General features: G+C 45.2%; 1 protein-coding gene across 1 annotated transcript in view; it reads right to left on the bottom strand.

Annotated features, from left to right (window-relative positions):
* The window catches only part of DOCK3 (dedicator of cytokinesis 3), a 641,328-nt gene that overhangs the window by 388,080 nt on the left and 231,306 nt on the right, over positions 1-21,942 (bottom strand). The window lies entirely within an intron of this gene.

The following is a 21,942-nucleotide window of genomic DNA, read 5'->3' as shown; positions in this document are numbered from 1 at the left end:
CCTAACCTTCAGGATGGAGCAATTTAAAACAACCCAATTTAAATCACTTGATTCCCCGTGCCCGCCAATAATTGATTTAAATCAGGTTCAGTGTTTGTAAAACTAATTTGAAAAACTGCTCTATAGCATCTTTAGATTAAAATGTATAATACACTAAATTATAACTATTGTTTGTTTTTAATGCCACTAGTAGAAGGCTGTCTGCAAACACTTAAGCGGGTACATAACTTTACTTACATGTAGAATCCCATTGACTTCAATGGGACTACTTACAAGTAAGTATATGCATCAGGGGGTTAAAACTGTATTTTTAGCATTTTTTTTCTTAATGGCATAAAATCTTCATAGTAAAATAAATTTTCTTCATTACCAGTCAATGGTAAAACTCCCAGGGTGATATCCTGGCCCTACTGAAGTCAATGGGAGTTTTGCCATTGACTTCAATAGCTCCAGAATGCTACTTCTATTGACTTCACTGGCTGGCAGCAGAGCTCAGCTCATACCAAACATTTTTTAAAGTGACATCTGTAACTCTTAAGGTACTAAGGTCCAGGATTTAATTGGAGTACCTAGTATAAACTAAAAACACAGGCAAAGGTCCCCAAAACTTGTCTATCACAATCAAAAGAATGAAAAACATTTAAATCAGTACCAACATAAGCAATAGTAAATCACAACAAAATAATTCTTCACAGTGCCTGCAACAAATACAGGCAACAAATATTGATGGGGACATATCAATAAAGGGACTCAGGTGTCTCAGTCTCAATGTAAGCACCACTGAGATCCACAAAACCGCCATTCAGCTCCTGCCTGACTAAACTCAACCAACATGTAAATTTTTGGTTGTAAAAGTTTCTGCCTCTGAACATGTGCACTGCTGCTTCACTGTAGGCATAATTCTAGACACATATGTCTCAGCCCCAGTGCAATCCTCAAACTAGAGGAAGAATACAGGAAAAATACTATTAATCATTTAAAAAAATATTTAGAAGTAGTCTAAAACAAAATATTTCTATCATTTAACCATATGGGAAGTCTGAAGAGTCTGTGTAATTCCACTGTTAAAATAATGCCATGAAGAAAAGATTTGACACGAGATGCTAAATTTTTTGGCCGAGCTTGTGAAGACCTTACTACCCACTTGATAGCATTTTTCTGTCAGTCTGTAATGCAGTAACTTTTGAATGTCCTATCTGATAAATTCAAAAATTTCAAAGACTGTTCTAGGTATCAGTGGCCAGAATTCTATTAATTTTTGGGTAAACCAGAAAACAGGAGTCACATGGAGTCCCTGCCATCTGATTAGCACTGCCACAGTTTCAAGCACTCGGCAATTGTCTATAAGGAATAAACTAATGGCACTCATTAATGACTTTCAACATAACAATACCTTATCTGATCTCTGCTCATTCTCCCAAGAGTTTCACATGATGACATCATGAATGACTTATCACCCAGACAAAACATGGTGGGAAACAAACAGCGCCTGGCATGGGATGGAGAATGAGGGAGAGAGGGATCTGCGGACACAGAACCCTGACATAGAGGAGAGAATGGAGGATGCTGGTATAGGGTGAGGAGATAATGTGGGGCACTCAGAACCCCTGGTGGGGGAGAGATTGGGGGACCCAAGTATGGGGGAAAATGGGAATGGGGGAACACAGAGCCAGTGGAATGGGGGATCTAATTAATTGCATAACATCTAAGTTATACAATATAGCCTCTTTGTTGTCCTGGTGAGGCTTGGGGTAGAAGATAGGAAGGTGAATCAGTTGATTCATGTGAAATGGAGAGGTTGCCTTTGAGATGAATTTTGAAGGCTGACTGAGTGTAACCTTTTCTGGAAAAATTATCATATGGGGGGATGCACCATTAGGTTTGCTATCTCTGCTATTTTCCTGGCCGAGGTAATTGCTATCAGGAAGGCTGTTTTCATTGACAGGTATGTCAGCGAACAGGTGGCCAGGGGGTTGAAGCGAGGCCTAGTCAGTCCTTCAACACTAAGTTTAGGTTCCACATGTGGGTAGGAAGTTGAGGTTGTGGGAAGAGGTTTACTATACCCCTGAGGAAACTTTTAGTCCAGGGGTCGGCAACCTGAGGCACGCAAGCCGATTTTTACTGGCACGATGGCTGAGTTCCCGGCTGCCGCCCCCACTCAGCCCGCTGCTGGCCTGGGTGAATGGAACCCCAGGCCCGCTGCGGGTTGAGCGGGGCCGGCAGCTGGGACCCCGGCTGGCAGGAGCCGGCGGCCGGAACCCCAGACTGGCGGTGGGCTGAGCCGCTCAGCCCGCCACCAGTCTGGAGTTCTGTCCGCTGGTATAGTGTATTAAATTTCTCCCAGTAAGAACGTGCTACTTGCGGAGCACCAGGACTGGCAGCCGTGAGTAGTACACTGTAAGTAGCACATTCCTACGGGGAGAAATTTAATACACTACACCCGGGTAGGGAAGGCTGTGCTTCCCCAAACAGCCCGCCCCCTATCCACCCCCTCCCACTTCCCGCCCCCGGACTGCCCCCCTCATAACCCCTGACCCATCCAACCCCCCTGCTCCTTGTCCCCTGACTGCCCCCTCCCAGGACCCACTGCCCCACTCAGAACTCCCCACCCATCCAACCCCCCCTACTCCTTGTCTCCTGACCACCCCCTCCCGGGACCCCCCACCCCATCCGCTCCCCCCGGGACACCCCCCACATCCAAGCCCCCCTGCTCCCTGTCCCCTGACTGCCCCGACCCCTGACAGGCCCCCTGGGACTCCCACACCTATCCAACCACCCCTGTTCCCTGACCATGCTGTTCAGAGCATCAGGACGGGCAGCCCAAAGTAGTACACCATAAGTAGCACATTGCTATGGGGAGCAATTTAATACACTACACTCAGCCCCGCTCAGCCCACTGATGGTCTGGAGTTCTCAAAATATGTTCTCACACCCCTTATCAAAAATTACACTACAATTAGCTTAAAAACTTGAAAACTTATAAACTTTGTTTGTATATTACAGTAATTGTTAAAAACGTATAATGTTAATAAATACATAGGTTTGATGAAACACAGGAGTTGTACTTATCTGCCTGTGCTTAATTTGTGTTTTCAATGATTTACCTTCTAAAAAAATCTTGCATGTCTCGCACTCCCAGAAAGGGCATGCACTCCAGGTTAAAAACCACTGCACTAAACTGATAAGATCCGTATTTTAATTTAATTTTAAATGAAGATTCTTAAACATTTTAAAAAACCTTATTTACTTTACATACAACAATAGTTAGTTATATAATATAGACTTATAGAGAGAGACCTTCTAAAAATGTTAAAATGTATTACTGGCACGCAAAACCTTAAATTAGAGTAAATAAATGAAGACTCAGCATACCACTTCTGAAAGGTTGCCGACCCTTGTTTTAGTCATTGGGTGTGACAGCGCTGAGTACCTCTCTACAAGTTGGTAAAAAGCCACTAGATCAGTGTTTCCCAAACCTGGGACGCTGCTTGTTTAGGGAAAGCCCCTGGTGGGATGGGCCAGTTTGTTTACCTGCTGTGTCAGCAGATCCAGCCGATCGCGGCTTCCACTAGCCACAGCTCGCTGCTCCAGGCCAATGGGAGCTGCTGGAAGCGGCGGACAGTACATCCCTCCGCCCGCGCCACTTCCTGCAGCTCCCATTGGCCTGGAGCAGTGATTGGCTGGACCTGCGGACGGGGCAGGTAAACAAACCGGCCCAGCCCACCAGGGCTTTCCCTGCACAAGTGGCATCCCAAGTTTGGGAAACACTGCACTAGCTGGACCCTGAGAGAACTCAAAGAGAGTCCCGACCTCTTTAGGTTCAATGCATAGTCTAGGATATGTGGAAAAGTCACAGATGTTTGAGAAATTTGTTGAGATGTGCACCAAATCTGGAGCCTAGATCATTTTTGCAGGTAAGTATGTCGTGTTGAGGACTTTCTACTGTGTAATAGAACCTTTTGTACGTCTCTTAAACAGGAACTTTCTAGGTATTAGAAAAAAGCAGGATCCACGCCTTGAGGCAAAGACCGCCAAGTTGGGATGTAGGATATGTCCTCTGTTCTGCAAGAGGAAGTGTGGAATGTCTGGGAGAGGGACTGGCGGACACATCACAAGCTGTGACAGGTAAAGGTACCAAGTCTGTCTCAGCCAAGTAGGAGCAATCAGAATGACATGAGCCCTGCCCTGTTTTATTATCAGCAGGACATTTTACGGTAGGTGAAATGGGGAAAGGCATAGAGAAGGTCACTGTCCCAGAGGAGGAGGAGAGCATCACCCAGGGAATACTATCCTACCCCTGCCCTGGAGCACTAGCATTAACATTTCTTGCTCAGAGGAGTGGCAACATTGGAATTGGTCGTGAGGTATTGTTGGATCTATTTCCCACTCATGGTCGTGTGGGAATTTGCAACTGACACTGCCCACTATTCAATTTTGTGTGCCTGGGAGGTAAGCAGCAGAGAGCATGTCATCATGAGAGATGTACCAGTTCCAGAACCTCGTTGCTTCTGTGCAGCAGAGGGAGACCTGGCTCGCCCCTATCTATTGATATAGTACATACAGGCCATGTTGCCTATCAGGATCTTTGTGTGTGATCCTTTGATCAGCAGGAGGAAAAGGGCACAGGCGTTCCTGACCGCTCTTAACTTATGGAGATATCCCTGCACATAATCTCCTCCGGTGAACACTTGCTTGTATTGTGAGGTTGTTTAGATGCACACCACACTCTAAAGTGGTGCATTGGTGGTGAGAAGTAATGATGGTGGGGCTTGCGAGAAGGGGATCCCTTTGCAAATGTTAGCTGGGTCCTTCCACCAGTTTAGGGACGTTTTGATCCTAGCGGGTGGTGAAAGGGGCTTCTCCAGTCTGTCCGTTTGGTCTGCAAACTGAACTGAACCACATTTGAAAGTGTTGCACATGAAGCCTGTCTTGTAGTATCACTGCCATGCCCACTGCCATATGTCCCACAAGAGTTGGAGGCCAAGTCTGTCTGATATTCACAGGCTGCTCTGAACCTCTATGAGCATGGCCAGGCAGAGGAACCTGTGTTGAGGTAAGAGAGCACTGGCCTGTAATGAATCGAGGCTGGCACCTATGAATTCCAGGCATTGCACTGGAGTGAGGGTAGGTTTCTGGGTGTTGATCTGTAGGGCCAGTTCCATAAATAAGTACATTGCAGCTCTGGTGACTCACTGAGCCTCCTGGAGGCTTTGAAGGGGCAGTCATCCCAGTATGGGTAATTCATGATCACTTGGGAGTATAGTTGAGCAGCCACCACTGAGAGGACCTTCGAAAACACTCTTGGGGCTGATGATAGCCCAAAGGGAAGTATTCTGTGTTAATAGTGGTCTTGTCCCAGAGTGAATCTGAGAAATCGCCTGTGAGTTGGTAGGATGGAAATATGAAAAATAGGTGTCCTGAAGGTCGAGGGCTGAAAACCAGTCTCCCTGCTCTAATGCTGGAATAATCATTGCTAAGGTGACCATCTTGAACTTTTGAGCCTTGACAAACTTGTTGAGAGCTCTGATGTTTAGTATGGGTCTCCAACATCCCTTATTCTTCGGGATTAGGAAATAACAAGAGTAGAACCTTTGCCTCTTAGATTTTGAGATACCGGTTCTATGGCTAGTAACTGGAGACAATCTACCTCTTCTCACAGTAAACTCTCGTGAGAAGGGTCCCTGAAGACGGACATGGAAAGGTGTTGTGGAGGGGGTAGGGAAGGTAATGTGGATGGAGTATCCAGTTCAAATGATCTCTAAGATCCATCGGTCTGTTGTTAAGCATCCCCAAGCACTGCTGAATGCTGACAATGGGTAGCCACGGGTGTGAAGCCATGATCTGCGGAATTAGTCGGGAAGAGCGGTCTAACGTTGCCTCGACCTGCCCATCAATACTAGTGTTTGGACGTAGAGGGCTTGGATGAAGAAGACAGTGGGACAGATGGTTTACATATGGGGAATTTGCCTTTCTTCCTCGGCTCATAGTAGCTTTGAGCTGTGTACTGATATGTGTGCGGTCTGTGCTGGGATTGGGGACTGAACCATCTTATTTGTCCTCACATATAGATGCCCAGTGATCAGAAAATTGCCCTAGAATCCTACAAGGTGTGAAGGGAGGCATCGGTCTTCTCGGCAAAGAGCTTTGTGCCCTCAAGTGGGAGGTCTTCCACCATAGACTGTACCTTCTTCGGGAAGCCTGACAGGTGGAGCCAAAATGCCCGTTGCACCACCACAGCCGTGGAAATGGAGCTAGCCACTGTGTCGACTGCACTGAGGGCACACTGCACCCATGTCTTTGCCACTAACTGGCCCATTGGACAAAGGACTTAAATTGGTCATGATGTGACTCTGGCACCCATTCAATAAAGTCATTCAGTTTTGAATAGTTTATGTAGTCATACTTTGCTGTGAGGGCCTGGTAGCTGGCAATATGGAATGAAAGAGTGGCCGAAGAGAACGCTTTCTTTCTAAAAAGGTCCAGGCACTTCCAATCCCTGGCACTGGGAGTAGCCTTCGACTGGTGTTTTCAGCTGCAGGACTTGATGGCGTCCATCACGATGGAGTTGGGTGGCTGATGGTAAAAAAGCAATTCAAATTCCTTGGCAGGCACATAGAATTTTTTGTCTGCCTTCTTGCAGGTAGGCGCTACTTACAGTTATGTCAGGGCTCAATGTGGAGACTTCCCACTCATTTCTTAGATTATTTATGAGAGGAGTCTGCGGCTTGTTTCTTCGATCCACCACCCTTAGATGTAGAGGGCTGAGGGGAAGACTCATGTCTGCCAGGTGATTCAGGCCTGAGAGCAGCCGCCAAGAAGATGACCTTCTGTCAAGCTCTCGGTCCATATGAGATTATGGAAAGAGTTATTGGCAGAAACCACACTTTTGCTGGATGTGGCCTTCTCCGAGGCAGCGAATGCACTGAGTGCTTGTCTGCAATCAGGATTGTCTCTTTGCAAGTGAGGTATTCCTTAAAGCCCAGTGAACTGGGCATACCCCACTGGATGGAAGGGTCCCCAGCAGGGAAAAAAGAGCTAGAAAAGAAATTAAAGTCTTTTTCTTTTTAATTTTAATTTTCAAGGGTAAAATTAGAAAACAGAAAAAACTACAACTAGAACTATAACTAGGAGATTAACTATAGATATGTAAATTAAAGCGATAGTTTTAATCGACTGTGAATTGCTATGTCTCTTGTCAGGCGTGGTTGAGAAGGAATTGAGGTGGTTAGCCTGCTTGCGCTGACTAGCCTCATGGCACAGCACGGGGTCAGCGCATATGCGGGCCTAACGAACACTGCTACCTAAGTTCTCCAATCAGCAGCACAAGGACACATGCACACCTACAGTGGAGCACTCATAGGGACACTATTTGAAGAAGAAATACCTATTATATCTGGAAGAATAAAATGTTAGTTTTGTTGACTGGAGTAACACAAGGACTTGAAAATATACAGGTATAACTTTCCTTTCGGTTATAAAAGCACTATATAGAGAGGATTATGGACTTCCAAAAACACAAACCAGTGAGAAATGTCACACACAAAATAGAGAAGACAACTGCAGTTTATTACTTTAAGTAATGAAAAATGAATTTTATACAGTTTGAACTATAGAGATACCCTAGCAAAGCAAAACAAATATTAAGAAGGGAGCAAATTTTACATCTCATTCTCAGAATGGGTAAGAAACGATTCTCAGAATGTGTAAGAAATGAAATGAATTCCAGGGCAGATGAATGCCCTGGAGAAGATTTTGTTTTTCATATAGCACACAGCATCTGTTCAGTCATTGCATTCTCTCCCTGGTGACAGTACACAGGAGAAAGAATGACAGCAATGATTCTGCCAGTATAAAAAAAAGGTGTACTAAATATACATATTGAGCTACTCTGTCCATCCAGCCAGTCCAAAATGATATAAACACTATTCCTCCCTTTTTTCCTGTACAAGATACATGCTTTGAATACAAAAAGCCAAAGGAAAAACAGAAAAAACAGAAAAGGCAAAGTAATGGTGTTAATGCTTTTAAAATAACATCACATTTATAAATAATTGGGCCACAAGACAGACAGTCTTGTACAAATTAGCAGAGAGAAGGGAGAGGGCTCAAGGAGTCTCCCACCAGCCTTGAATCGCTGTAAAAGGGCCAGCATAATCCCGTTATTTCCACTTATGTGAGAACAAGGGTTGCATGAGTGCAACATTACTGGCAGCACTAGACTCACCCAAGGAGACAGGACGTATGGGCTTGGGCAGGGCTATGACCCTGTTCCCCAAACTTGAGTATCGGAGTGGGCACACAGCACAGGAACACATTGCTTCCTGTAAAATAGTGTTCCCCAAAGTGTGAGGTGCACCCTCCTCCACTGACGTGTGTGAATGACTAGACAGAATGCCTGGACAGACTTCTCAATTGCTCTCCAGTTTCAGATTCCTTGCAAGTCTCTAGCTACTACAATTGTGCAGAAAACCTTGACAACGTGACCCAGGTGTAACCAATGCAGGAATGTCTGCCTGAGTTTTGAGAGAGCCTGAAATGAAGGTTAATCACCCATAACAGGAGGTCATGACCCTGTTTGTACTGCACACATGGGTATGCATGGGCTCCATGCATCTGAGATTGGTGCTTTGTAAGCAAGCAGTGTCTGTTGGTCCACACCTAGACAGATGCTCTCCTTGTGCTCTGATCTGAGGACATAAAGGTGATGTTGACCGAAATCTCCAGTTCCTCCTCTTACTGCAAATCAGACAATATCCGCAGCAGAGAGGAAGAAGTGTGGGTAGTGGAATACAGATAGGAATCAAACATCTCGAAGAACCTCCAGTTCAGGTGAGTAACCTTCATTTCTTCGAGTGCTGGTTCCTGTGTGTATTCCACACATGGGTGATTAGTAAATAGTATTCAGAGAGTAGTAGAATACTAACACTGCTGTTCCAAATGTTGCATCTGCAGAAGAGATCTGGACTAAGGAGTAATGCCTTCTGAAAGTGTGGATGAAAATCCAATTAGCCACCTTACAAATGTCCAGAATAAGTACATCTCCAAATAATGATGCTGAAGTTGCCTATGCTCTAGTAGAATGGGCTCTTACCCTTTCAGGGGAAGTGAGATGATCCAACTGATATAGAAAAAGGATACATCCAGAAATCTACTTAGTGTCTGAGCAAATAATGCTTATTCCCATGTTCATTCTGCTATAGCAAGAAAAAGCCTAGAAGTTTTTTAATTGGTTTTGTTTTCTGTAGATAAAAAGCCAAAGTTCATCCGACATCAAGAGAGTGAAATCTCCTCTCTTCCCCAGAAGCATAAGGGTTAGTAAAGAAAATCAGTTGATTCATGTGGAACTCAGATCACCTTAGGAATAAATTTTGGATGGAGATTAAAAGAAACCTTCTTCTTATGAAATATGGTGGGTCTGCCATCAGCCCTCCTAATACGCTAACCCTTTTCCTTGATGTGATGGCGACTAGGAAGGTGACTACTTACATGAAGAAGTGGGACATGGAACAAGTGACAACAGCTCAAAGGGAGGTCTGGTCAGTGTGGAAAGTACAAGACTGAAGTCCCATTGTGGTGCTGGCTTCAGGAAGGCCCTAATGAGGCCTCTCAGAAATCTGACTAATGTAGGGTGAGGGGCAGTGATTTCCCTACACCCCCCCTGAATTTTCCCAACCCCCCCCCCCCAGTTTTGTGAACTAGTTACATGCCAAACCTGGTGGCTGAACTTTGCAACTTTGTCCTCACCCACAACTATTTCACATTTGTGGACAATATATACCTTCAAGTCAGTGGCACTGCTATGGGTACCTGCATGTCCCCATAGTATGCCAATATCTTTATGGCTGACTTAGAACAATGCTTCCTTAGCTCTCGTCCCCTAATGCCCCTACTCTACTTGTGCTACGTTGGTGACATCTTCATCATCTGGACCCATGGAAAAGAAGCCCTTGAGGAATTCCACCATGATTTCAACAATTTCCATCCCACCATCAACCTCAGCCTAGACCAGGCCTGCACAACTCGTAAAGCGGCGAGGGTCACATTCCTCCAAAGAAAACAGCTGAGGGCTGAAACCTCCTAGCCCGAGGAAACACCCTGCCCGAGGGCCGCCCAGCCCTGCGGAAACAAACCCTCCTTCCCCAGCGCCGCCCCACCAAAACAGCTGTGGGCCAAAAAGGAAGGTTGGGGGTGGGGAGGTGATACTTTATTTTAAATCAACCAGGGGCTCCCAGCTAAAGAGGTGGCTGGGAGCCCTCAGGGTCAAATTAAGGGCCCGGGGCTCCGGCGGCTGGGGGAACCCGGCAGGGCTGGCTCTAGGTTTTTTGCTGCCCCAAGCAAAAAAAATTTGGCTGTCCCCCTTCCCAGCCCTGGGCTCCCCCCGTACCCTCTTGCTGCCCCAGTCCTGGGCTCTCCCGCCCCACAAACACACCCCCTGCCACCCCAGCGCTGGGCTTCCCCCTTTCCTCCCCACCAGTGCCCTCCCTCCACCCTACTGCTGCCCCAGCCCTGGGCTCCCCCCCTCTAGTGCCCCCCCACCTCCTGCCGCCCCAACCCTGGGTCACTGGTAACTCGCTCCCAGGGCGGGTCATTCAGCAGGAATTTCGGATGTGCACAAAACACAGACAGGATTGGTTCCCATATGGTTACAGAGCTGCAGTAAAGTGGAACAATTTTCAGCTTGTGTGATTGGAGGATATCTGGATGCATATTATAAGACTGTCCTCCATAAATGAGGAAAAGTTGAGGTGCCTTTATTATTCTTTTGTTCCACTCTTTCTTTCTATGGGGAATTTCCCAATGCAATATCACTGTCTTCCTTTCAAACAAACAAAAAGGCAATGGCTGTTGAAAATAGCAATTCCAGTCCTAATAAGCATTTCTTGCTCAATTTTATCCTACTTTTTCTACAGCAAGTTACAGTGGATCAGTATATTTGATTTGGGAGAAATGAAGTAAAAGCTGCCCAAACCGAGCTTGAGCACCCCTGAATTTTGAGGTGTTCAAATCTGGAAGGCAGGTGCTGGGGGTGGGAGAGGGCTGTGGGCTCCATGGGGGAGCATGGCAGCAACTGTCTGGAGCTGCAGGAGCCAGACACGCTGGTCTGAGTGGCACAGTAAGCGGTTTTGGGGTTGGAGAAGGGGTAGGGGGTTCCGGGGAGCAGTCAAGGGACAGGGAGGGTTGGATGGGGCAGATGTTCGGAGGGGCAGTCAGGGAACAGGCAGCAATTGGATAGGCATGGGAGTCCAGGAGGTTTATCAGGGGACAGGTAGGGGGTGGGGTCCTGGGGGGAAGTTGGGTGGGGTCTCAGGAGGGGGCAGTTGGGGACAAGGAGAAGGGAGGCTTAGATAGGGGCTGGGGTCCCAAGGGGCAGTTGGGGCAGGGGTCTGGGGAGGGGGCAATCAGCGGCCAGGGGCTGGGATTCAAAGGGCTCTTGGCTCCCCGCGGCTGCCGGCAGCCCAGAGCCCTCTGATTCCCGGCTGTGGCTGGGATTTAAAAGGCTCTGGGCTCCCTGCCCCTGCGGGCAGCCCAGAGCCCTCTGATTCCCGGCCGCAGCTGGGATTTAAAGAGCTCTGGGCTCCCCGCCGCAGCGGGCAGCGCAGAGCCCTTTGAATCCCGGCCCCGGCTGAGATTTAAAGGGCTCTGGGCTCCCCGCTGCAGCGGGGAGCGCAGAGCCCTCTGATTCCCGGCCGCGGCTGAGATTTAAAGGGCTCTGGGCTCCCCACGGCTGCAGGCAGCCCAGAGCCCTCTGATTCCCGGCCGCGGCTGGGATTTAAAGAGCTCTGTGCTCCCTGCCCCTGCGGGCAGCCCAGAGCCCTCTGATTCCCGGCCGCGGCTGGGATTTAAAGAGCTCTGGGCTCCCTGCCACTGCGGGCAGCCCAGAGCCCTCTGATTCCCGGCCGCGGCTGGGATTTAAAGGGCTCTGGGCTCCCCGCCGCATCGGACAGCGCAGAGCCCTTTGAATCCCGGCCCCGGCTGAGATTTAAAGGGCCCTGGGCTCCCTGCTCCTGGTCACATAAACACCACCCTATACTGGAAACCTACTGACCGCTATACTTACCCACATGCCTCCAGCTTCCATCCAGGACATACCACATGATCCATTGTCTATAGCCAAGCTCTAAGATACAATCGCATTTGCTCCGATCCCTCAGACAGAGACAAACACCTACAAGAGTTCTATCAAGCATTCTTAAAACTGCAATACCCACCTGCTGAAGTGAAAAAAAAAGCTTGAAAGAGCCAGAAGAGTACCCAGAAGTCACCTACTACAAGACAGGCCCAACATAGAAAATAACAGAACGCCACTAGCCGTTACCTTCATCCCTCAACTAAAACCTCTCCAGCGCATCCTCAAAGATCTACAACCTATCCTGAAAGATGATCCCTCACTCTCCCAGATCTTGGGAGACAGACCCATCCTCGCTTATAGACAGCCCCCCAACCTGAAGCAAATACTCACCCGCAACCACACACCACAGAACAAAAACACTAACCCAGGAACCTATCCTTGCAACAAAGCCCGATGCCAATTCTGTCCACATATCTATTCAAATGACACCATAATAGGACTTAATCTCATCAGCCACACCATCAGGGGCTCGTTCACCTGCACATCTACCAATGTGATATATGCCATCATGTGCCAGCAATGCCCCTCTGCCATGTACATTGGTCAAACCAGACAGTCTCTACGCAAATGAACAAATGGACACAAACCTGACATCAGGAATCATAACATGCAAAAACCAGTAGGAGAAAACTTCAGCCTCTCTGGCCATTCAGTAACAGATTTAAAGGTGGCAATTTTGCAACAGAAAAGCTTTAAAAACAGACTCCAACTAGAAACTGCTGAACTTGAATTAATATGCAAACTAGATCCAATCAACTTAGGCTTAAATAGAGACTGGGAATGGCTCAGCCATTACACACATTGAATCTATTTCCCCATGTTAAGAATCCTCATGCGTTCTTGTCAAACTGTCTTGATTATCACTACAAAAGTTTTTTTTTCTCCTGCTGACAATAGCGCATCTTAATTAATTAGCCTCTTAGAGTTGGTTGGGCAACTCCCACCTTTTCATGTTCTCTGTATGTATAAATATCTCCTCACTATAAGTTCCATTCTATGGATCCGATGAAGTGGACCCATGAAAGCTTATGCTCAAATACATTTGTTAGTCTCTAAGGTGCCACAGGTACTCCTGTTCTTTTTGCAGATACAGACTAACACGGCTGCTACTCTGAAACATGCCAATTTAGTGACTGTTTGGAAATATCAATTGAAATTGAAACATTAATACACACTTTAAAAGCATATACAGTGTATGATAAAATATGTGTATCTGAAAGTATAATAGATTTGAAAAGTATGAACATAGACTAGCTTCCTTATACAGCTGTTGTTTTTTATGACAAAGTCAGTGCATTCATTTCAGTGATGTTGGCCAACCTAATAATTTCAATTGATGATTTGTAAGCAAAGTCTAAATGAGCTCTCCCTGACAGCTAATGATGAGCTGGGGGGAAAGGCTTCAGGACCAGATTGTATTTACATTCACACCTAATCTACCAAGGTATCCAGCAAACAGAGCTTTGTTGCCCAAGTGATAGATTTTGGCTGGGGTTGGGTTACAAATCACTTGAATGCAGGGGGTAGGGGTGAGGTTGGGAATTAAATGTTGTTGTTTTTATTGGATGAGTAAAGGGAAGTAGAACTGTACTTAGCCTGTGCTGACTGAGGGCATCAAAAGAGAGGGTGTGGACCTGTCCCTCTCCACTGTTTAAAAACAGAGCTTATTAGGCTCCATAGATAGTCTTTTGTTCTGTTAAGTGACCATTGCAGCTGAAATCACTGATAATCAGGTCTAAGTGCTTAGTACTGCTGTGGGGACAGTGTTCCTGTGGGTACAGTGTTTTTGTGTAAAAGACAGCCCAGACTGCACTAGCAGCGAGGTTCCCCCACTGAGAGCTCAGCTGAAATCACTGAGAGCTGGGTGGAACCTCAAGAGACCAACTCACAGAGGTCACAGTGGCAGGTGGCAGCAGAAGGTGACTGCGCAGGGCCATTGGCAACAGAGTGGTGGAGTGAACAGTGACACAACGAACAGCCGTGGCCAGAGCGAACAGTGAGCAGCTGGAGGAACAAGCAAGGTGCCTTCTTGCCCTCCACCTGGGAGGTGTACTCACTTGAAAGCACCTCTGACGGCTTAAATAAGGGGCACATTAAATAAACATTTGTTTGTTGGACTATATTTTAGTGACTTTGCTCCAGAATGCTAGATTTGTGACTGGGAATGGAAACTTATATAAATATGTTTCCTACTAGGCCAAGATTTTTAAAATGCAGTGTTTGTCAAGGTTGTTATCTCACATTGTTGCTATCTTGAGAGGTCATTATGTTGGGGAGTTTCTGTACTAAACATTTTTATTATTATAATTAATTTTTACATAAGAATGGTCATACTGGGTCAGACCAATGGTCCATATAGCCCAGTATCCTGTCTTCCGACAGTGGTCAAGGCCAGGTGCTTCAGAACAGAACAGGTAATCATCAAGTGATCCATCCCCTGTCGCCCATTCCCAGCTTCTGGCAAACAGGCTAGGGACACTCAAAGCATGGTGTTGCATCCCTCCCCATCCTGGCTAATAGCCACTGATGGACCTATTCTCCAGGAATTTATCTAGTTCTTTTTTTAATCCTGTTATAGTTTTGGTCTTCACAGCATCCCCTGGCAAAGAGTTCCACGGGTTGACTTTATGTTGTGTGAAGAAGTACTTCCTTTTGTTTTTTTAAAAAACTGCTGCCTATTAATTTCATTGGGTGACTGCTAGTTCTTGTGTTATGCGAAGGATTAAATAACATTTCCTTATTCACTTTCTTCACACCAGTCAAGATTTTATAGACCTCTATCATATCCCCCGTTAGTCATCTCTTTTCTAAGCTGAAAATTCCCAGTCATTTTAATTTCTCCTCCTGTTTCATACCGCTAATCATTTTAGTTGCCCATCTCTGTACCTTTTCCATTTCCAATATATCTTTTTTGGGATGGGCTGACCAGATCTGCACACAGTATTCAAGGTGTACACATACCATGGATTTATATAGAGGCAATATGATATTTTCTGTCTTATTATCTATCCCTTTCTTAAAAAAGCAAAGGTTTCAGAGTAGCAGCCGTGTTAGTCTGTATCTGCAAAAGAACAGGATTACGTGTAGCACCTTAGAGACTAACAAATTTATTTGAGCATACACTTTTGTGGGCTACATCCGATGAAGTGGGCTAGAGCCCACAGAAGCTTATGCTCAAATAAATTTGTTAGTCTCTAAAGTGTTACAAGTACTCCTAGTCTTTTTAAAAAAGCAAACAGAATGTTGGGAATCATTGACTGCCGCTGCTCATTGAGTGGATGTTTTCAGAGAACTATCCATGACTCCAAGATCTCTTTCTTGAGTGTTAACAGCTAATTCAGACTCCTTCAGTTTGTATATATAGTTGAGATTGTTTTCCAATGTGCATTACTTTGCATTTATCGACATTGAATTTCATCTGCCATTTTTGTTGCCCAGTCACCCTGTTTTGTGAGATCCCTTTGTAACACTTTGCAGTCTGCCTGGGACTTAACTATCTTGAATAGTTTTGTACCATCTGCAAATTTTGCCACCTCACTGTTTACCCATTTTTCCAGATAATTTATGAGTATGTTGAACAGTAATGGTCCCCGTACCGACCCCTCAGGGATACCACTATTTCTCTCTCTCTCCATTCTGAAAACTGATTTTATTCCTACCCTTTGTTTCCCATCTTTTAACCACTTACTGATCCATGAGAGGACTTCCCTCTTATCCCATGATGGCTTACTTTTCAAAAGTCAATTTAAATACATTTTTAAAAAATATATGATTTTAGAAATCTAGACCTGTTATATGTTTTGGTGTAACTTGCGTTATCCTAACAAAACATTTACTTTATTCATATCTCTTTTATATATCTCATTGGTCCTGACACCCCCTAAATTTGAACACCCCCCCTAATTTCAATTCCTGGGGAAAACACTGGTGAGGGGGAAAAAATATATCCTTCAGCTGGAGGATTAAAGGCGCTGATTGCTGCTAGGTGGACCCACAGAGTGGTAACAGAAAGGCCTGACATCTTAAGATGAAGCATGTAATCAAGAACAACAGGAATGACCATAGCACCTGAACAGAAATGGTTCTGTTGCACACAGGTGGAGAAACATCTCCATTTAGCCAGATAGCATTTTGTGGTGGAGTCTTTTCTACTTTGACTGAGAATAGCCAGGATGTTCTCTGAACAGGAAAGTTTCTAGGTCTGATGCCCATTCAAACACCATACCAGTGAGGTACACAGAGTTTGCATGGGGTTGTCTGCGTGTGCTGTTTTCCTGGGTCAACAGATCTCTGATGCTGATGGGAAGATGGGCTGGTATTTGTAGAAGATCGGACAACCAGAACTGTCTGGGCTAGTTGGATGCAATGACAATCATTATGAGAAAGCTCGAGTCAATCTTACAACCTGTAGTTGTAGTGGAATGGGAAGAAATGTGTACTTCACATAGTCTGCCCAGAACAGGAGAAGGGCATCCCCCTTAGAATCCCTGGCTAGAGCTGCTCTGAATTTCTTCTTTGTCTGGGAAGTGAGCAGGTCCCAGGATGGTGTTCCCTAGTGGGTGAATCTCTCATTCAGGATGGAATTGTATAACTCCCATTTGTGGTCTGTGGAGAAATGTCCGCTGAGATTGCCTGCCAGAGAATTCTGTGCCCCTGGAAGATATGTTGACATGAATGCTATGTGGTTCCTGATGCACCAGTCCTATAAGTTGACTGCCTCAACTCACAGAGGAAGGGATCTTGCTCCACTCTGTTTAAGTAGAAGACAGTCATCATGTTGTCTGACATTATTTGGACATAGCTGGATAAAATCAGTGGGAGGAACACATTACAGGTAGGCAGACTGCTCTGAAGAGGTCTAGAAGGTTGATATGCATGCTAGCTTCTTGAGGGGTCCAGGTGCCTTGCACAGCAGGAGTTCCCAGGGGGCATCTCATTCTATAAAGGATGCATCTGTGATAATGGTCACATTGGTTGTGGGTGGAATGAAAGATACTCCCACACACACTTGCTCTGGTTTTGTCCAGCAAACCAAAAAGGCTGCAACTTGGCAGGAACTGATACTCTAGTGTTCACGTAGTCATTGTCTCAAGAGTAAACAGAGCTGAGCTGGGCCTGCAGACAATGGAGACAGAGTCTGGCAAACAGCATTACATTAGTATATGAGGGCACGTTGCTCAGTACAGACAGACAAACCATGACTGATGTTTGAGAATCAAGACTGACTTTTCTTATCAAAGAGTTCATGGCATGGAATCTCTCCATAGGGAATAGGCCCCCTGATAAGATTTAATCTACGGTTGACCCTATAAAATCTATAGTCCTCATGGGAGTCAAAGTGGGATATTACACAGACTCCCAAGGATGCCAGGAGACTCAGTAAAAAGATGGTTGCTGACCGGAACTCCTGACTAGATCAGCCCATAAGCAGCCAATCATCCAGGTATGGGAAGACAGTGTAACCATTTCATCTCATCTGGGTCAACACCATGCATAAGACCTTTGTGAAGACCCTGAGTGCTGTGGCTAATCTGAATGGAAAAAAAATTCAAGGAGGGGATCAACACCAGTGTAATCATTCTGAATTCTGACATGTGAATACAAACATTTTACTATCGAAGATCAAGAATAGGGCCTCCAGCCTCCATTTTTCTTGGCAACTAGAAAGTATGGTAAATGGCCTTCCCCTGATGCTGAGGAGGTACTTTTTCTATGGCTCCCCACTGGAGGAGAGAACCCACTTCCTGATAGAAAATCACCTCATGAGAGAGGTCCCTGTAGAGGGTCCAGGATGGGGGTCTGTGAGTGGAAGGAGAGTGGAAATTGATAGTGTAGCCAAGGTGGGTGATCTCTAGTAACCACCTGTCTGTTGTTATTGCTCTCCAGTTATATATGAAGAGGGTGAGAGGGCCACCAAATGTTTGGATAGCAGTATATAATGTCATTGATAACGGTAAGCAGTTATTGAGCATCCTGTCAAAAGAAGCCTGGTGGGTGGGATTGGGCAGCAGTAGCTGAGGCTGAGAAAGCTGAATATGAAATATGGGTTTATGCATACTCTACTTTTAATGTGGTGGGCTGAGAGGACATTGGTGATAAAATGCCTGAGGACGGGGTCTGATGAGATGAGAAAATGTTCCACCCCAGAAGGTCAAGTCATTTATCACCCTTGAATTGACCTGGGGTGCTGTAATCTGGATCACTGTACTGTCAAGGAATCTGGTGCTGGGTGGGTGAAACACTAAAAATCCCTGTATTCACACCCTACACATTACTGTAATAAACTTTATAGAAAATACACCTTGTGAGGAACCATATGAAAACTAATAACTCATTGATCATTAATATTCTTGTGTGATGTTTGTACATGGTGGTTATTAAAAGTTATGGATATATGCTAGAATTATGACTAAAGTGTGTTTAAACCAGGCATGTCAGGGGTAGTTGGTAAACAGGTCTGCCTTAGACGAAAGAATGTGTATTTGATTCTCTGACCAGCCCGAAGTTCAAGCAGAGACAATGAAGGTACATTTTTACATATTAGGTAAACAAAACTGTTAAGCTAGCAAGTGGGGGAAGAAAGTGCATAGTACATCCTTCACCACAAGACTCCATCTCACCTTCCTCTCCACTTGAATCAACTTTACTTTGAAGAGTATCCCTTGGAAAAATCGATTCCAAAGGTTTATTGGTCTATAAAGACGAGGGCTGAACCTCAAGTGATAAGCGATTGACAATATTACTGTATTATAAAAGTATATAGAGTAAGGTCTTCTCTGAAAACTAATGACACATTGGTGATTACTATCATTGTGAAATGTATGTATTAACACTATATGAAGAAATATGGATACTTAATGATATTACATTTTGAAGTCTGTGGTCAAACAGAGAGGAAGACGTTCCCTCCCAGACACGAGAGAAGGCAGCTGTTTACCTGTCTCATATGTAAATTAAGCATGGTGAAATCAAAACAATGAAAGCCCCATTTTCATATAGGGGGATGGGAAGCCCACAGGAAGGTAAGAACAGCAAGAGGTCATCCAGCCTCTTGAAACAAAGTCATTGACTTTTGGAAGATATAACCAAACACAAAAGCCATCTTTGGCATCCATCATTAAACAGACACAAGGGAAGAGAGCTCTTGCAAACTGAGAAAGATGGGTCCTTCAATCAATGGGGGTTGAGGTCTCTGCAAACTGAATATAGGTGAGAAACATGCATAGGCAAAGATCTTTCACCTAAGAAGGCAAGGGAAAACAGCCTCTTGTACTTCTGTGAAAGGTCCTGACTGAATGAAAATCAGCCTGTCTCTGAAGAAGGAAGATTGGTGAGAGACACTGTCTTGAACAAAGCCTGTACTTTGCTAGACTTAGTTTTAGACTTTTAGATGTGTTTTCACTTTTATTTGCTTGTAACACTTTCTAACTTTATCTCTTATACTTGAAATCACTGAAAATCCTATCTTCTTTTGTTAATAAACTTGTTTTACTATTAATATAAACCAACTGAGGGTTTTGTTTAAATGGAAAGGTGTATTTACCCTATTTATGTTAATAAGTAATGGTGTGCTTTTGCATCTTTAGAGGAACAAACAAATCTTATTATTTCTCTGAATTGACCAGGAGAAGGCTGGGCATTACAGTACACACGATTTTGGGAAAATGTGGAACTGGGAGTGCGTTGAGTTACCTTGCTGGTTGTAACCATGGCTGGGCCAGTTGAGGAAGATGGTCAGTGTGATTCCTGCACAAATCTGGAATGCCTAGGATACAGTTCCCAGAGGCCAAAATAAGATGAAAAGATGGGAGAACTGGCTGGGGCGGTGTCCTCCAAGGCACTGTCTGATAGGAGAATGGTTGCAAAACCTCCTTGATGATCTGTCTAGGCTGGTCTCCCTACGAGGGAGGGTGAAGGTTTATACCAAATGTCATATTCCTCCAATGAGAAAGTTGGGTTATGTTCTACTGGCGGTGCCTGCGGTAGAATATTCCCATTTGTATTGAGAGAGAACCTGTTTCTCCCGAAAGTGGTCACCTCTGGTGTGGGAATGTCTCTAATGAGGACCGGCCTTGAGAAGAGAAGAGATTGTGGGTATGGGAATGCAAAAATATCCTCCATGGAAGTGAATGTCTCAGTTTAACTCAGAGTATGTGGAGTACCAGAGATTGGTACCAATGCATCTGGGATGTCGGAGAGCAGACCTGTCTTGGCTGAGGCAGTACCAGGGAAGGGAAATCCAACATGGAACTCCCAAACAGAGCTGTTGGATGCCAGTCTTTTGGTCAGTGAGATGGAGATGGAGCCAGTACCAACAGATCCTTCCCCCTTTCACACATTTCCTTCTTGAATGGAAGATTTAAGCAGGCTTAAGTCCTTAGGTCTCGTGCATGAGGACTCGCCCAACCTGGAAAGGTATCTTTTCTTTCAGAGGCAGATCTGGAAGGGGGTCTGTCCTTGTGTCTATGGTCATGCCCATTACTCTCATGAGAGGGTCTTTTAGGCTTAAAACAGACCCCACCTCAGCCCCAGAGCTTGTGGTTGGAAGGGGACTACTCACAGACTGAGGCTGCTACACATGGGGATCTCCCTAGCCTGGGTCCAACTGTGGTGTAATGGCCTTCTCTATGAGATGTTCCTTAAGCATAGCTCCCTTTCTTTCTGGGTTGAGAGAGAGAAGGAGCAGTAAATGCTGCACTTGGAGGCAACATGAGGCTTTCCAAGACAACAGAGGCAGTGCTGATGTTCATCACTGATGGAGAAGTAATGGGGGAAGATAATACAGTTATTAAGCCCCAGGACCCTGAGCATAATCTCTCTCTGTGGGGAAAAATTTCCCAGAACAGAAAGAACTAAACTAATCATAAATGTCTAAAGCTAGAAAACTATAAAAGCTATATAATGATGTACAATATCCACATTACAGATTCAGAATAGAACAAGGATAGCTGAAGATTCCAACTCAAGCCATGCAGTGGTAAGAAGGAACTGGAGAAGCATCAATCCACACTGTGATGGGTTGGGACTGCCACGTGATGTGCTGAGACTACCTCTTAGCCCATTTTCCCTGCTAGCTAGGGACTCCAGTACCCTGTCTTGTTGAGCCAGACATGCTATCCTGCTACAAACACAGACCCAGGTCTGAACCAGATCCCCCAAAAGCTGCAGACTTAACTGAAAACAGCTTAAAAAGTGCGCCTGTCTCCAGCACCCAGATACCCAGTTCCCAAGGGGGTCCAAACCCCAAATAAATCCGTTTTACTCTGTATAAAGCTTATACAGGGTAAACTCATCAATTGTTCGCCCTCTATAACACTGATAGAGAGAGATGCACAGCTGTTTGCTCCCCCAGGAATCACTTACTTACTCTGGGTTAATTTATAAGCAAAAGTGATTTTATTAAATATAAAAAGTAGGATTTAAGTGGTTCCAAGTAGTAACAGACAGAACAAAGTAAGTTACCAAGCAAAATAAAACAAAAACACACAAGTCTAAGCCTAATATATTAAGAAACTGATTACAGATAAATTTCACCCTCAGAGATGTTTTAATAAGCTTCTTTCACAGACTAGACTCTTTCGTAGTCTGGGCCCAGTCCTTTCCCCTGGTACAGTCCTTGTTCCAGCTCAGGTGGTAGCTAGGGGATTTCTAATGACTGCAGCATCCTTTGTTCTGTTCCAACCCCTTATATAGCTTTGGCATAAGGCTGGATTTTTTTGTCTCTCTGGGTCCCCACCCCTCCTTCTAAATGGAAAAGCCCCAGGTTTAAGATGGATTGCAGTACCAGGTGACATGGTCACATGTCCTGTGAG

The sequence above is a fragment of the Mauremys mutica genome, chromosome 7, assembly GCF_020497125.1.
Source record: "Mauremys mutica isolate MM-2020 ecotype Southern chromosome 7, ASM2049712v1, whole genome shotgun sequence".
Taxonomy (NCBI): domain Eukaryota; kingdom Metazoa; phylum Chordata; order Testudines; family Geoemydidae; genus Mauremys; species Mauremys mutica.
This window is presented reverse-complemented; position numbering and strand designations above follow the sequence as displayed.